Source organism: Sceloporus undulatus, chromosome 5 (assembly GCF_019175285.1).
Source record: "Sceloporus undulatus isolate JIND9_A2432 ecotype Alabama chromosome 5, SceUnd_v1.1, whole genome shotgun sequence".
Taxonomy (NCBI): domain Eukaryota; kingdom Metazoa; phylum Chordata; class Lepidosauria; order Squamata; family Phrynosomatidae; genus Sceloporus; species Sceloporus undulatus.
In genome coordinates, this window is record NC_056526.1 from 28,417,956 (window position 1) to 28,433,155 (window position 15,200).

The following is a 15,200-nucleotide window of genomic DNA, read 5'->3' on the forward strand; positions in this document are numbered from 1 at the left end:
CAGTCAAATACAATAATATCCAAAATTATTTATTTATTTATTTATTTATTTTTATCCCTTCTTTCTCCCAAAGTGTGACCCAAGGTGGCTAATATATATATAAAACACAGCAATTAAAATTATTATTTCATTTATTTATATCCCATCTTTCTCCTGATATAGGGACTCAAAGGGAGCAAACAAAATTTAAAACAGTACAAATTAAATACAGTACAAAGCATTAAAATGTAGCTACAATGTGTTTTTTTAACAAAAATTAAACAAATTTAAAAGCAAAGGTGTTAAACATGTTGCTGTTGTTGTTGTTGTTGTGTGTGGGAGGCAAAGTATTTTAAAATCCAGGAAACTTTAATTTCATTAGGAAAGTGAAAAGGTTCTTCCTATCCTATGGGATCCAGGATGGCTTCAGCTACTCTTGTGGTGGAGCAATATCCGCATGCAATAAAAACAAGTAAAGATGGGACCTGATTGATAGTCTTGCTATATAAAAAAGGCAGGCACAAGATATTTTGCGCCTGAGGCAACCCAGCAGCAAAGTGCACCCATTCCCTAACACCAGTCAAGGAGTAACAGATTAGTACCCAAGGCCAGTCTATTTATTTTTGCTCCTGAGATGCTTGCATGTGCATTTCCCCTCCAGTTTTACAGTGTGTATATGTGCTCTGTCTGTGACATGTGCATTCAAGTCCTTTCCAACCCTAATGCAAAATATAAAGGAGTTTTCTTGGCAAGAGTTGTTCAGAGGAGGTTTGCCATTGCCTTCCCCAGAGGCTGAGAGCATGTGACTTGCTCAAAGTTACTCAATGGGTTTCATGCCTGAATTGAACCCAGGGTGTTCAAAGTCATAGTCCAACACTCAAACTACTGTAATAATAATGAGTTAAATAATTTAAAAACTGCTTCTTTTTCTTTACACTCTGAATTTATGGCTTCCATTGGCCTCTGCCTCCCTGCAGGGCCTGTTATAAAAGACAACAGTCTCTCTTTCTTCTGTCCTATGTATAGCTGAAAGAGGCAAACTATTGATCCCCTCTTCTCTGATTCTACTCTGTTACTTCTTCCTTAGTGCAGAACAGACATGTATCCTGTATTATCTATTGTAACAAATTAAAGAAAGAATTTGGCAGCATGAGCTTTCATAGAGTTAAGACTATGAAAGCTCATGCTGCCAACTTTTTTCTCTGGTTAGTCTCAAAGTTGCTACAAGACTCCCTACATACTGATACTGTTAGACTAACATTGTTACCCATGCTGCTTCATATAGATTTTGGTATAAATGATAGTCCTTATGACCCCTAGATGAACTCTAGTTACCTGTCCGCCATTAAGAGCAAAGTGAGGGGACATGTACACACCACCCCTAAAGGCATACCCATTGTCATTTAGATAGTCTAGGGAGTTGCAAATGGGATTATCATATTGCCCAAGAGGAGCAATGTTTGCTTTCCCTGAGGCTCTTACCCCCTCCCCGGGTCTGTTGTACAAGCAGCTTAAGACCACTAAGACAATCAGACAGGGACATCCAGGTGAAAAGAAAGTAATTAAACACCTTTGCCAGAGGCAAGATTTTGCTCTATAAAAAGCTCAGACTTTTGCTAGTTGGTGCATCATTTGAAAGGTCTCCATACTCCACGCCAGTCAGACCTCTGCTTTTGGACACCGGCAATTCTGTTCAAACCTGCGTTGCGGAACAGACTTGTCCCATTACACGCATCCTGCTTGGTTCCCAGAGGGAGTCTACATTCTGGTACGTATCACCCTAGTGAAGCCTGAAATCCTATTCCACACTAATCCCTGATTTTCCTGAGCCTTGTATGAGTGTGTGTGTGTAAGCGCATTGAGTATGTTTTCCCCTATTTCAATAAATTGAACATCATTTATAATACAGTATCTGTCTCAGCTCCATTTATTGGAATTTCCTGGTCTCTTGGTAGACATAACGGGAGGAGATTCTGCAGGGCCGTCATAGCAGGCCTCCTCTTGCAATATTGTGCTAATAACAATAATAATAAATTCCCAGAATCAGACCCTTGGCTACAACATGGCTATATCTTGTATTGTAACAGATCTTTAGGAAGTAGCCATGCTAGTCTGAGGCAGCAAAAAGCAACACAGACTTATGGTACATTTATGGCCCTGGTGGTGCAGTGGTTAAATGCCTGTACTGCAGCCACTCACTCACAAACCATAAGGTTGCGAGTTCAGTACTAGCAAAAGGGGCTGAAGCTCGACTCAGGCTTGCATCTTTCTGAGGTTGCTAAAATGAGTACCCAGATTGTTGGGGGCAATTAGCTTACAATTTGTAAACCATTTAGGGAGTGCTTAAGTGCACTGATAAGCGATATAGAAATGTACTTGCTATTGCTATTGCTATTTACACTGTAGAAATAATGCAGTTTGACACCACTTTAACTGCCATGGCTCTGTCCTACAGAATCCTAGGACCTGTAGTTTTGTGCAGCACATTTTGGCAGAGCAGGCTAAAAACTTTGTAAAACTACAAAAGCCAGGATTCCATAGTGGTATCAAATTGCATTATTTGTAGATGCACCCCTAGAGCACATTAATGGAAAATATTTTAATCCATGGGTTGGCAGCATACACACCTCCACATGTTACTGAATTACAGTTCTCAACTTCCCTCATCACTCATGGAACTCTGGTTGGGAATTTGGAAGGAATTGGTTGGGATGCTGGCAGGCCATATGTTGCCCACCCTGCATTCATGCACTAGAGCAGCAGTACTGCAGTATTGTACTACTGAGTCCATCCACTCAACCTTCCAGCCTTTCATGGGTCAGTAAATTGAGTACCCAACATGTTGGGGCAATTGGCTTACACATTGTAAACCGCTTAAGGAGTGCTAGTTCACTGATAAGCGGCATAGAAATGTACTTGCTATGCTATTGCTATTACTGCGTGCAAAAGTGTGTTTCATGGACCAGTGCTAGTCCACAAGCCATTGGCTCCGGCTCCTGGTAATTTACCAGGAAAGAGAGGATTATAGCCAAGGGGTGCCTGTATGGTACTCTTTCCCTGCTTCTTGTACACGCCATCAAGCTGGCTTCAGTTTATGGGGTCCATATAAACAAACCTCCAAAAGCCCCTGGAACATGTGGGATTGCTGGTTCCCCAGCATTTCCAGTCTACTTCCTGGTTAGGAAAAAACAGGCCAAAGAGTCTCCCAAGCATGACAAGATGATAATAGTACAGCGTGCCCGCGTCATATGCGGGCGCGCCTTACGTGGCTTGAGCATACGCGCTCAAGCCGCTGGGGGCGCGCGCCCATTGCGTGCCGTGTGGCGCCGCGCCGCCGTGCACGAGCCCCATTGTTTATAATGGGGCTTGAGCATAGGCGGAATTTGCCTTACGCGGCGGGATCCGGAACGGATCCCCGCGTAAGGCGAGGGCCCACTGTAATAATAATAATAATAACAATAATAACAACAACTTTATTTATATGCTGCCTCTCTGTCCAGGACAATCGAGGTGGCTTATATTAAAAAAATACATACAAAACCTCATGTCCCAATAGTTCCCATCCTCCGCTAAAACATAAATAACAGTTAACTATTAAAAACATACATTAAAATGAACAAAAGCAAGCGAGTAAGGCTACAGCATATTCAAAGGGATGGTTCAGTTGTGGCAGGGCCAGGAGTGCAGGGGATGTGGACCAAACCAGGTGACACCTCTGGGGGATGACACCTGGTCAGAGCCTCTGCCTGCTGTGCCAATGATGGAGGTATGGTGCTCCTGCCACCTGGCAGCCACTTCTGGGTCTGGTGGAGCTACTGGCAGCCCAAGACGGAGTTGGCAGTGGCAAAGGTGGCACCATGGACAACTCCCTTTCCTGTTGCAATCAGCTCCCTTCCCTGCCTGGCCAGGCACCACAAGGTGGTGGCAGCGAACCATTTGCAGGTGAGGTGATGAGGTGGGGTAGGGAAAGAGACTGCCATGCAGCAGTAGCTCCCCACCACCACTGTCTCCGGTTCTTGTTTCTCTTCTGCCTTGGGCTCTCTTGGCCAAAAGAGCCCAAGGTGGCAAAGAAGCACAAGGCAGCAAAGGCACGGACTTGGTGACAGCTGAGGGTGGGGTAGGGGAATCCATCCCTGACAGAGAGAGATGGAGGGTAGTGGTGGAATGGCAAGGGGCACTTGCTGTGTATCCTTCCCCTCCTGACCACCTCACTGCCCCCCATCCCTCCTAAGCTGTCTAGCACACACACAGCATGTATGTGCCAGGCAGCTTAGGTGGGACAGGGAGGGCAGCGAGGTGGTCAGGAGTGGGAGGTCACAGCAAGTGCCCCTTCCCCTTTACTACCCTCCGATTTTCTCCCACCATATTGTCTCCTCTGGAGTGACTGCCTGCATAAGGGTGACAACATGAGTTGCTGCAATGGGGTGACAACAACAGTTATGGCCATGGCTCCTAAGGGACAAGGGGAGTCGCAGTTGAATTTGAAAAAAAAGGAATTGTGGCAGTAGAATTGCTGAATCCTTAGTTAGAAGGTGCAATAGGTTATGGTCATTGAGACTGCCATGGTCGCTTTAGTCAATGATCTCCATCTGGGTATCGACAGGGGAAGTGTGACCTTGTTGGTACTCTTGGACATCTCAGCGGCTTTCAATACCATTGACTACGGTATCCTTCTGGAACGCCTGAGGCAGTTGGGTATCGGGGGCACTGCGCTCCAGTGGTTCCGTTCCTACTTCTCAGGAAGATTCCAGATGGTGCAGTTGCAGGACACTTGCTCCTTTAAGAGGGAACGAACATCTGGGGTCCCTTAGGGAGCTATTTTGTCCCCCACTTTGTTTAACATTTACATGAAACCGCTGGGAGAGATCATCCGGAGGCATGGGGCGCAGTGTTATCAGTACGCTGATGACACCCAAATATGCTTCTCTGTGCCTCTGACTGCTGCAGTGTCTAAGGATGACGTCTCTCCTCTGAATGCCTGCCTGAAGTCAGTAATGGGCTGGATGAGGGAAAACAAGCTCAGCCTGAATCCAGAGAAAATGGAAGTACAGTACTGGTGATAGGTTCCCCTGGCCCAGGGAAGGAAATTTATCCACCTGTCCTGAATGGGGTCACACTTCCCCTGAAGGACGAAGTTCGCAGCTTAGGAGTACTTCTGGACTCGTCCCTGCAGTTGACATCTCATGTAAATGCGACAGTCAGAAGTGCTTGCTATCAGCTTCGGTTGATACGCCAACTGTGACCCTACCTGGGCCAGAGGGACCTTGAAACAGTGGTACATGCTCTGGTAACCTCTCGCTTAGATTTCTGTAATGCGCTCTACATGGGGCTACCCTTGTACCAAGCCCAGAAGCTTCAGTTAGTACAAAACATGGCAGCCAGACTGGTCACCGGCACATCCAGGTTTGACCACATAACACCTATTCTGAAAAATCTTCACTGGCTGCCCATTTGCTTCCGAACGCAATACAAGTTGTTGGTTATTACCTATAAAGCCCTATATGGCTTGGGCCCGAGTTACTTGAGGGACCACATCTCCCCACACAATCTGCCCCGCACACTCAGAACATCTGGGAAGAATCTGTTGGAGATTCCATCTTCCAAATATGTCTCCACATCCTAGACGGCCTTTTCAGTGGCGGCCCCAAGGATTTGGAATAGTCTCCCCAAGGAGCTCCGTCTCATGACCCCCCTAGAAACATTTAAAATGAGGCTTAAAATCTTTCTTTTTTGCCAAGCCTTCTCACCCCCTCCCCCTGAGGAATGAAGTTGAGCACTCTTGATGCCATCGATTCTCTGCCTTACCCTATGAATGATTGTATTTTATAATTGTATTACTTGTTTTTATTTATTTTTATGAGATGTTTTAAATAGTTTTATAGTCTGTAAACCATTTTGATCTAGAGAAAAACGGTATACAAATAAAATCGATTATGATGATGATGATGATGATGATTATTATTATTATTATTATGGTGGGAAGGGCACTGGAATAGTTGCTGTTGCCTTCAAAGTCCTAGGGAAGTCGATATGGCTTCTATATCTCTGAAAGCTGTCCACTTGATTTTGTTAGAGTTAGTTGTGCTGGCCCAGTGCTGTAATAATAAATTCATTCATTCGTTAGAATTAGCAACTCAAGAGTGATGCCTCTGGATTGTAGCTAAATTCAGAGGAGAAATGTGGGAGTCCAATTGGAGTGGCTGAACAAATCATAGTTCCTGACAATCAAAAAGTCCCAGGTCTTTGACTCTGCAAGCTCTTGCCCCATTATAACATAGACTATTATGCCTAGAGCTTCTAGGGGTTGAAACAGAAACCATATGGAAAGGCAAAGGCTGAGAACCACTGCACTACACCATTGCTCCTGGCATCCCAGCACCAGAGGTGACTGCCCTCACTTTTAGGCTAATGTTAGTACTGGCCATAAACATCTTGCAGTATGGCCTGGCACAGGAGATTATCCATTTTATGAGGATTATGAGGTAAATTAGCCATGACATATAAAATATCCGAGATTTATCAAATAATTTATTTAAATATAATTTCTCTAAGGATTGTTAAAATACAATCAAGGCTGCTTTCAATCAATAAAATATTGCAGATACAGGGACATACAAGTGAGTGCACACAATCACAACCCAATCATAGTAAGAATCATACTTCTCAAATTTTCTAAAGCATAATCATTCATCCAAATGAGTGGAGATTAAGTGGAACAAGACAATTTATACAAGATAACCAAGCTGTGCCCCTGAAGATTTCAGTGTGGAGGAAATTTCATAATGCATTCTTCTGCATGCATCACAGTCTCCACAAGGGCAACATGTCAATTACATGTCACAGGTATGAATCTGCAAGAATTTAGAAGAATAATGGAGGATATGGAGTCTTGAGGATGTCTCGTCCATAGGATCGCCATGAGTCTAGATTGACTTGAGGGTAGTTAACAATAACCAAACAACAACAACAACAACAACAAACATCTTATACAGTACAGTGGGCTCTTGTTATCTGCTGGGGTTTGGTTCCAGGAACCTGAGTGGATAAGAAAATCCATGGATGATCAATTCCCATTAAATACAATAGCATAGAAAAATGGTGTCCTTTATATAAAATGAAAAATCAAGGTTTGCTATTTGGAATTTATACTTTTGGGAATATTTTCAAGTGGTGGATGCTTGAATCCATGGATAAAAAATCCGTGGATAAGGAGGGCTGACTGTACTGTAACATAGTCATCTGTTGAGAAATTCTATATATCATGCTTTCTCTCTAAAGGGCATCCATGGAGAAAAATCATACCTTTCCACAGGTTCTGCAAAACATTCCAACATCTGTCATTTCTTGGTAACTGTTATATCTTGGTAACAGGCAAGGCATTACAATAATTGCTTATATAACCTTTAAAAAGGCTGTTCACTTTCTGTATCTCTTACCAGGATCTTAAGGGTGCTTTCCAACAAGGAAGAACATCAGCAGCAAAAAAGTCTCTGCTCTGCAGAAAGTATCCAGGGTGACACCACTTTAACTGCCCTGGCTCAATGTAATGGAATTCTGGGAATTGTAGTTTGCTGTCGCTTCAGAGCTCTCTGACAGAGATGACTAAATGTTCACAACCTGGATTATTTCTGCAGTGTGGATGCAGTCAGAGACAGCTAAATGACCTTGTTGAAAGCTGTCATTAGCCACCTACCTTTAATGTCTTGGGACTTGGGAGGTAGCTTTTGTGTAATTTCCAGCATCTAACTGTCCAATCAAAGATGTGTCAAACTGGACCCCATTTATTGTCACCAAAATTTTCCAGTTCAGTTGGAAATGAGATTTTATAGGCTATCTATACAAGTCCATTAACCAACCAATCACCTGAGAGTGTAACTGGCCTCCATTACTCTGGCTACCTGCCATCCGATGACTATATCATGTATAATTCAGCTTATATCATACCAATGCAGCGTGCCTTTTTGGTTTTCCCACTGTTTTCTCTCATGTCTTGACTCTCCCTTTCTTTATTATATGTTTATGTTTATTTTATCTTTGGGTTAAGCAGCTGAATACCCAGAATTAAACAGTAAGCCTACAGTATGTTTTTATACTTTGCTGTCTGACACCCAGACATTTTACATTTTACTCTATGAAAACATCTGTCACACTTATTTCATCTTCCAATATACAGGGTTCAGGGATTTAAATTTTGCAAAATACACAGAAAATATCACATCTAGTCCATAACACTAGTATCAGTTTTTCTGCTATAGAAGTAATGCCCAAGAACATATCTACTTTTTAAACTGAATTAGTTGTGTACACTTCTCAGAACGTACTTTAGACTCAGACTGAAAATATGAAAGTGTTGATACCTATTATTTTATATTACAACATAATACTAATCATTCATGTGCTTCATGAATAAGTAATCTTGATTTCCACTAAGATGAATTTACTGCAGATTTTTCTTTTCTTTCAGAGTCTTGGGTTTCTTAAAGTGCTTTATCTTCTTAAGATTCTCCAATGCAAAATGTTTCAAACTGACAGTCTAAAATTCAGCGGGCTTTACTTGCAGGTAAGTGCATATGAGGTAGCTGTTTCAATGCTGTTGAACTCTAGGGCTTTTATGAACAGTGTTGGCTTCATTATGATTTAAGTACTTTGACATTAATATTTGAAGAGTTCAGTCCTTTTTCAATAACAGTCATGGCAAGATATTGACACTGCCAAGAAAAACCTTTTCTCTCTTTTCCAGTCTAACACAACAGATACATTATTTAGAGCTTAGAAAAGTTATATTTCCAATATTTACCTATTTATAAATCAATAGCAATTGAGAAGTAAGGTCCAATGAGTTCAGTAGGATTTATTGTTAGGTAAGTGAGTGATCCACATTTTCCTGGAAATACATCGTGCTGAACATGATGATGATGATGATACATATTTATTTATGTCCCACCTCTCCGTACGGATCAAGGTGGGTTACAATGAAAATTAAATATATAATACAACAATCAACAGCACTACCCAATACCCCAACCCTCCAACCCCCAACAAAACAAATTAAACAATAGAAATAGTTTAAAACAATTTAAAAATAGCGAATAGGAGTGAGACGACTTGGGATGGACGGGGTGATTCTTTTTAGTGGGAGCTCAATCTAGGAAGGTCTGTTGGAAGAGATCCATCTTGATTGCCTTTTTAAAGGAGTCAAAAGAGGTGATATGACAGATCTTCTCTTGCATGTCATTCCAAATTTTTGGAGTGGCAGCTGGGAAGTCGCAGCCAACCTGATCTTCTTTGGCTGCAATAAGTTCTTCCCAGAGGACCTGAGTGTGTGGGGTGGATTGTATGGAAAGAGGAGTTCCTGCAAGTAGGCTGAATCCAAGCCATGTAGGACTTTAAAGGTAATAACCAACACCTTGTACTGTGCCCAGAAGCTAATTGGCAGCCAGTGGAGGGATTTTAAAACAGGTGTTGTCTGGCTGAATCTGGATTTACCAATGACCAATCTGGCTGCCATATTTTGGACCAGTTGAAGCTGCCGAACTTGGCACAAGTGTAGCCCCATGTAGAGCACATTGCAGAAATCGAGACGAGAGGTTACCAGCGCACATATACTGTTTCTAGGTCCTCCAGCTCCAGGTAGGGTCACAACTGGCATATCAACTGAAGCTGATAGCAGGCACTCCTGACCACCGCATCTCTCTGTGATGACAACTGAAGTGACGAGTCCAGAAACACCCCAAAGCTGCAAACACAGTCCTTTAGGTGAAGTGTGACCCCGTCCAGAACTGGTTGACATATCTCCATACCAGGATTAGGGATCCCCATGGCAAGTACCTCCATCTTATTAGGATTCAGTTTAAGTCTATTTTTCCTCATCCAAACCATTATCGTCTTAAGAAATTCATTCAGAGGAGAGATGCCTTCCTTAGTCACTGCAGCAATCTGAGACATGGAGAAGGAGATGTGGGTGTCATCAGCGTACTGATAATATTCCATCCCATAATGGGCTGTACTTTTGTGTAGTAGTGCAATCCTTGTTGTTGTTATGCTCCTTCAAGTCATTTCTGACTTACTGAGACCCTAAGGCAAAACTATTATGGAGTTTTCTTGGCAAGCGTTTTGCCATCCTCTGAAATGGAAAGAGTGTGACTTGCCCAAGGTCCCCCAGTGGATTTATATGACCCAGCTGGGATTCAAAACCTGGTTTCCAGACCAGTCCAATGCTCAAAGCACTACACCATGCTGGCTCTTAATGCAATCCTGTCCATGTCTAACATTAACATGTACACAAAACATTACAAAATGGTACACTATAGGGAATACTTGTGAGTTTTTATAAGCTAGAAAAGGAAATACAGCATTTGGAATAACACGTTTCATATATCTTATTGCAATGTGTTCCATAATGAGGGCCAGCATAGCATAGTGGTTTGAATGATGGACTATGGCTCTGGAGACCAGGTTTCAAATCCCCGCTGAGCCATGAAACCTACTAGGTGACCTTGGGCAATTCACACTCTCTCACAGCTTCAAAGGATAGCAATGGCAGGCCCCCTCTGAAGAAAAATGCCAAGAAAACCCCATGATAAGTTCCCCTTAGGGTTGCTGTAAGTCGGAAACAACCTAAAGTCACACAACAACGTGTTCCATAACTTTTTACCTTGTTTCCCCACCCCGCCCTGCCCCATCCCCCAAAGCTTTGCTGATAACCAAGTTTCCATTCTGATATTTTGACATTGGAGCAGGAGTTGTAGATCTTTAAATTGAACTTTGATGGGGCTGAATCCTATCCTCAAAGTAGGTTCAGCTCCTTGGATTATTTCTTCAAAGTCTGGACTATAACCTGGAGCAATTTCACTATCAAGTGCTACATAGCAGGGGTGGGGTTCATGACACCATCCACATGTTGGTGCTGGTGGGCTGCAGCTCCCAACAGCCCTTGCCAGCATGACTAGTGGTGAGGAATGAAAAAGAGCTACAGACAAGAAAACCTAGAGACCCACAAGTTCCTCACCCTGACATGACACCTTGCTTTGTATCCCACCCTTTAAAGTGGGGTTTGGCAGGTTACACTGGTGGTCAAACTGTATGCAGGAAAACATGCTGAAAACATATGTATCCAAATTCACTGTTGCATCTCAGGTCCAAAACACACTGCAGAAATAATCCACTTTGAGACCGCTTTAATTGCCCTGGCTCAGTGCTAGGGAATCTTGGGAATTGTAGTTTATTGTGGCACCAGAGCTCTCTGACAGAGAGGCTTTGGTGCTTTCTGCACCGGCATTTGGGACGTCCGGAGGACGTCCCATTTTAAAAAAGGGGCGTCTCTTTTAGACGCCCCTGGGCCTAGTACGGACTCTGTCTGTACAAGATGGTGCCGGCCCTTCTACATGGCCGGCGCCATCTTTGCGTATCGGACGCTGAGCGTCCGTACGCGTCGCGTCCCTTGTGACGTAGCGAGTGCGCCCCTGGCGCATCGCTACGTCGCAAACGCGACGGAAAAAGAAGCTCCATTTTGGAGCTTCTTTTTCAGTCCGCAGGGGAGCCGCGCCGTGTGAAGGCTCCGGCTCCCCCATGGACTAGCCGGCGGCGGCCTGTACCCCGCCCTAGTATCTCAAAAAACTACAGTTCTCAGAATTCCCTATCATTGAACAAGGGCAGTTAAAGTGGTTTTAGACTGTATTATCTCTGCAGTATGTTTTGGACCTCAGTCTTCAAGGAAGATCTCACATTAACAGTATGTTTTAATAGCTCTGTCTGGACCTGAAACCTCTCTGCCCCACAAACCCTCTTACAAGAGTTTTCTGTATAGCCAGTTAGTCACAGGCTGCCTGTTAAATAAAACTGTTTTCTACCTGAGAGCTTAAAGAAGAGGTGATGCTGTTGTATGTTACATTGTGAGTGGTGATGTGCAATTCAAAACCAAGTTTCAAAGGTATAGCTGTGTTAGTCTGGAGAATCAGGATGCAAAGGGATCTTGCAGCACCTTTGAGACTAACTGAAAGAAAGACGTTGGCAGCATGAGCTTTCGTAGACTTGAGGCTTTTTCACAGATGCATGTTTCTAAAAGAAAAGAAAAAGAAAAAGTGTGCAACTGCTGAAGCAGGTTTATGTCTACAAAAGCTCATGCTACCAACTTCTTTCTTTCACAGTTAGTCTCAAAGGTGCTACAAGATTCCTTTGCCTACAAAGTTTCAGACTCAGTTTCTGTGTTTTTAAACCATCTCTATAAGCAAAGACACACACATCTTCAACACTTTGTGAGTTCCAGTGTCATGTGTGTATGTGTTGTAAAAGACTTTGTGAACTCACAAAGTAACAAAAGAACTTCTCTGAAGATGCCAGCCACAGATGCTGGCGAAACGTCAGGAAGAAACTCTTCTAGAACATGGCCACATAGCCCGAAAAACCCACTAAAAACTATGGATGCCATGAAAGCCTTTGACTTCACATAACAAAAGAACTGTTCAAAACTATATCCAAGGGTAGTTGTGTTGGCCGTACAGCAAAGTACAGTATCATCCAAAATCCACAATGCAGGGATACCTTTATGGGACCAACCAAAATGCACATTATACATGGTGCAAGCTTTTGAAGCTCCACTGGCTTCTGAATCAGACCAAGGTGTTAAAAATTAATTCAATATTCTCTTAGCACAAGGGTTTGCAGCCTCAGGAAGGATTTGAGACAGATTGGATCTCAAAGATAGCTTTTTTTTCTTGCAAATGGAATTTAAAGTTGGTTTCCTGGACTGAATCTCCCAGCATCCACATGGTCAGAATGAGGAGAGACCCACCTGCATTATACCCTTCCATACTAACTGAGGACAACAACCACAACATCTTGGCCAAATGCAGGGCTATGACTAACATCAACCATCTTTCTTTCTTTCTCTGGTTTAATCCTTTTGCCTGAAGAAGCCAGTGGAGCTTCAAAAGCATGAAACATGTATAATGTGCATTTTGGGTGGCCTCATAAAAGTATCACTGTCCTGTGGATTTTGGATGAGACTATACATTTTAATGATTGTATAGTATTGTGTTTAATTGGTTGGTTTTAATGTATTTTCTTTTTAAATTGTGTTTTGTATTTTTAACATGTTGTATCCCGCCTCAAGCATTGAGGAGAGGTGGGAAAGAAATTACTATTACTATTATTATAGTAGTAGTAAATAATAATAATAATAATAATAATAATAATAATAATAAATCAATTCAATTTTTATCTTCTTCAAATATAATTGCTACTTTGCAGCAGATAACAGAAGCAGGCACATCTTGAACGGATCTTTTTTCCCTTTATTTCTCTTTCTTTCTCTTTCTGCTTTATTTTATTTTTTATTTTTATTTATTTGTTATTATTATTTTTATGTTGTCGTAAAAAAAATGACACAGCTGCAGGATCCATTGTAGCCACTAGGAGTCGCACCTTCCTTTCTCTCGTTCGGAATTTCATTCATTCATTCATTCATCATTCGTTTGTTTTAGGTTCGATTGCCATCGCGACCAGCAGAGAAGCCACTGTGAGTGGCCAGAAAGGAAAAGCTTCTTTTATTAGCACGAAAGTAAAGAAGGGCTGGAAGGTGTCGCGATCCCCTCTCTCCTCTCCAAGGCATCAGTTCCTGCATCGACAAAGTGAGAAGGAGTAAGAGCAACTCACCCTTGTAAAGTAAAGTACTTACTTATTCCTTCTTTTTGGTATTTTTGAGCTGCTGGTTGCCCAGGGACCAGCAGAGGGCGACACCAGTGAGTGACCAGGACTGTGGGCCAACGCAGAGGAGGCATGGGCATTTCAGTGGGAAAGGGCAAAGTGGTCCAACAGACGGTGCCCATCTCTGCCCAACAGCAAGAGAAAGCCAAAGCCACCACCTCAAAAGGTGGGTAATGCCAGCCCCTTTGGAATGGAAGCAGATTTTATGGTTTGCTTTCCCAGTTCAGAACTGGGAAAGGTTACTTCTTGGATTACTGGTCCCAGAATCCCTCCCCAAAGCCTAGACAGCTCCAACAATTCCCCCCCCCCTCTGTATATACAGGAACTGATTACTACTACATGTCCTACCTGACAGCCAAGGTACATCAAGTTAGCGCTGATGAAAAGAGAAACTTTTATTAAATTGCCTAGTGACGAGATATAATCTTAGGTCCAAAACACACTGCAGAAATAATCCACTTTGAGATCGCTTTAATTCCCTTGGCCCAATGCTAGGGAATTTTGGGAAATGTAGTTTTCTGAGTGGTTGAGCCTTCTGTCAGAAAGCTCTTGGGCCACAATAAACTCCAATTCCCAAGATTCCCTAGCACTGAGCCAGGGCAGCTAAAGTGATCTCAAACTGGATTATTTCTGCAGTGTTTTGGAACACTGTGTTATTTTGAATGTTTTATCTTCAATTTAACTGTCTCATTTTATTTATGTTTTAATATGGTATCGGATTGTGGTATGATTGTACGCAAAAACCTGGTCGGCTAATGTTAAATAAACTTGATGCTCCAACACCATTTTTACTTTAAAAAACCCAACTCATTTGAGATGTGGTGCTGGAGAAGAGTGCTGAGGATATCATGGACAGTCAAAAAGACAAATAAGTGGGTTCTAGAACAGATCAAGCTTGGATTCTCCCTGGAACTTGGAAGTCAAGATGACTAAATTGGGACTGTTTCACTTTGGCTTATTAGAAAAGGCAATAATGCTAGGAAAAGTTGAAGGCAGTAGAAAGAGAGGAAGGTCCCATGCCAGATAGATGGCATGCTTCTGTTAATCAGGGAGGGCAAGGGCATCAGTTTGCAGAACCTAAGTGAAGCAGTGGAGGATGGGGGGCTTGTCTGTGGAGATGTTTCTTACACAGGGTCACCTTGAGTTGAGGTTGACTTGAGGGCAGTTAACAACAACAACAACCTATTTTGGCCACATCATGAGAAGGCAAGAATCATTGGAAAAGACAATGATGCTAGGAAATGTAGAGGGCAGCAATGGAGTCATTAGGAGTGTGTGTGGGGTATAGACACCACTGCTTCTCAACCATCTGCATCTTGGTAGAAATGGGCTCTGGCATTTGCCTGTATCGCCTCAAAATACAGAAGGGAGGATGTGAGTGGGATGAGGCTCAGTGGGAGAAGGGAGAGGCCCCAGTCTTTTAAAATTAAATTTTTAAATTTCAAAATTAAATTTTTAATTTTAAAAATTATTATTATTATTATTATTATTATTATTATTATTATTATTATTATTAT

At 42.5% G+C, this 15,200-nt stretch overlaps 1 protein-coding gene and 1 long non-coding RNA gene across 2 annotated transcripts in view; both read left to right on the top strand.

Annotated features, from left to right (window-relative positions):
* Nucleotides 1–15,200, top strand: part of TXNRD1 (thioredoxin reductase 1) — a 170,157-nt gene that overhangs the window by 66,683 nt on the left and 88,274 nt on the right. The window lies entirely within an intron of this gene.
* Nucleotides 13,529–15,200, top strand: part of LOC121931785 — a 15,162-nt gene continuing 13,490 nt past the window's right edge. Inside the window, exon 1 of the long non-coding RNA XR_006104211.1 lies at nt 13,529–13,641. This is a non-coding gene — a long non-coding RNA (uncharacterized LOC121931785). The remainder of the gene's footprint in view (nt 13,642–15,200) is intronic.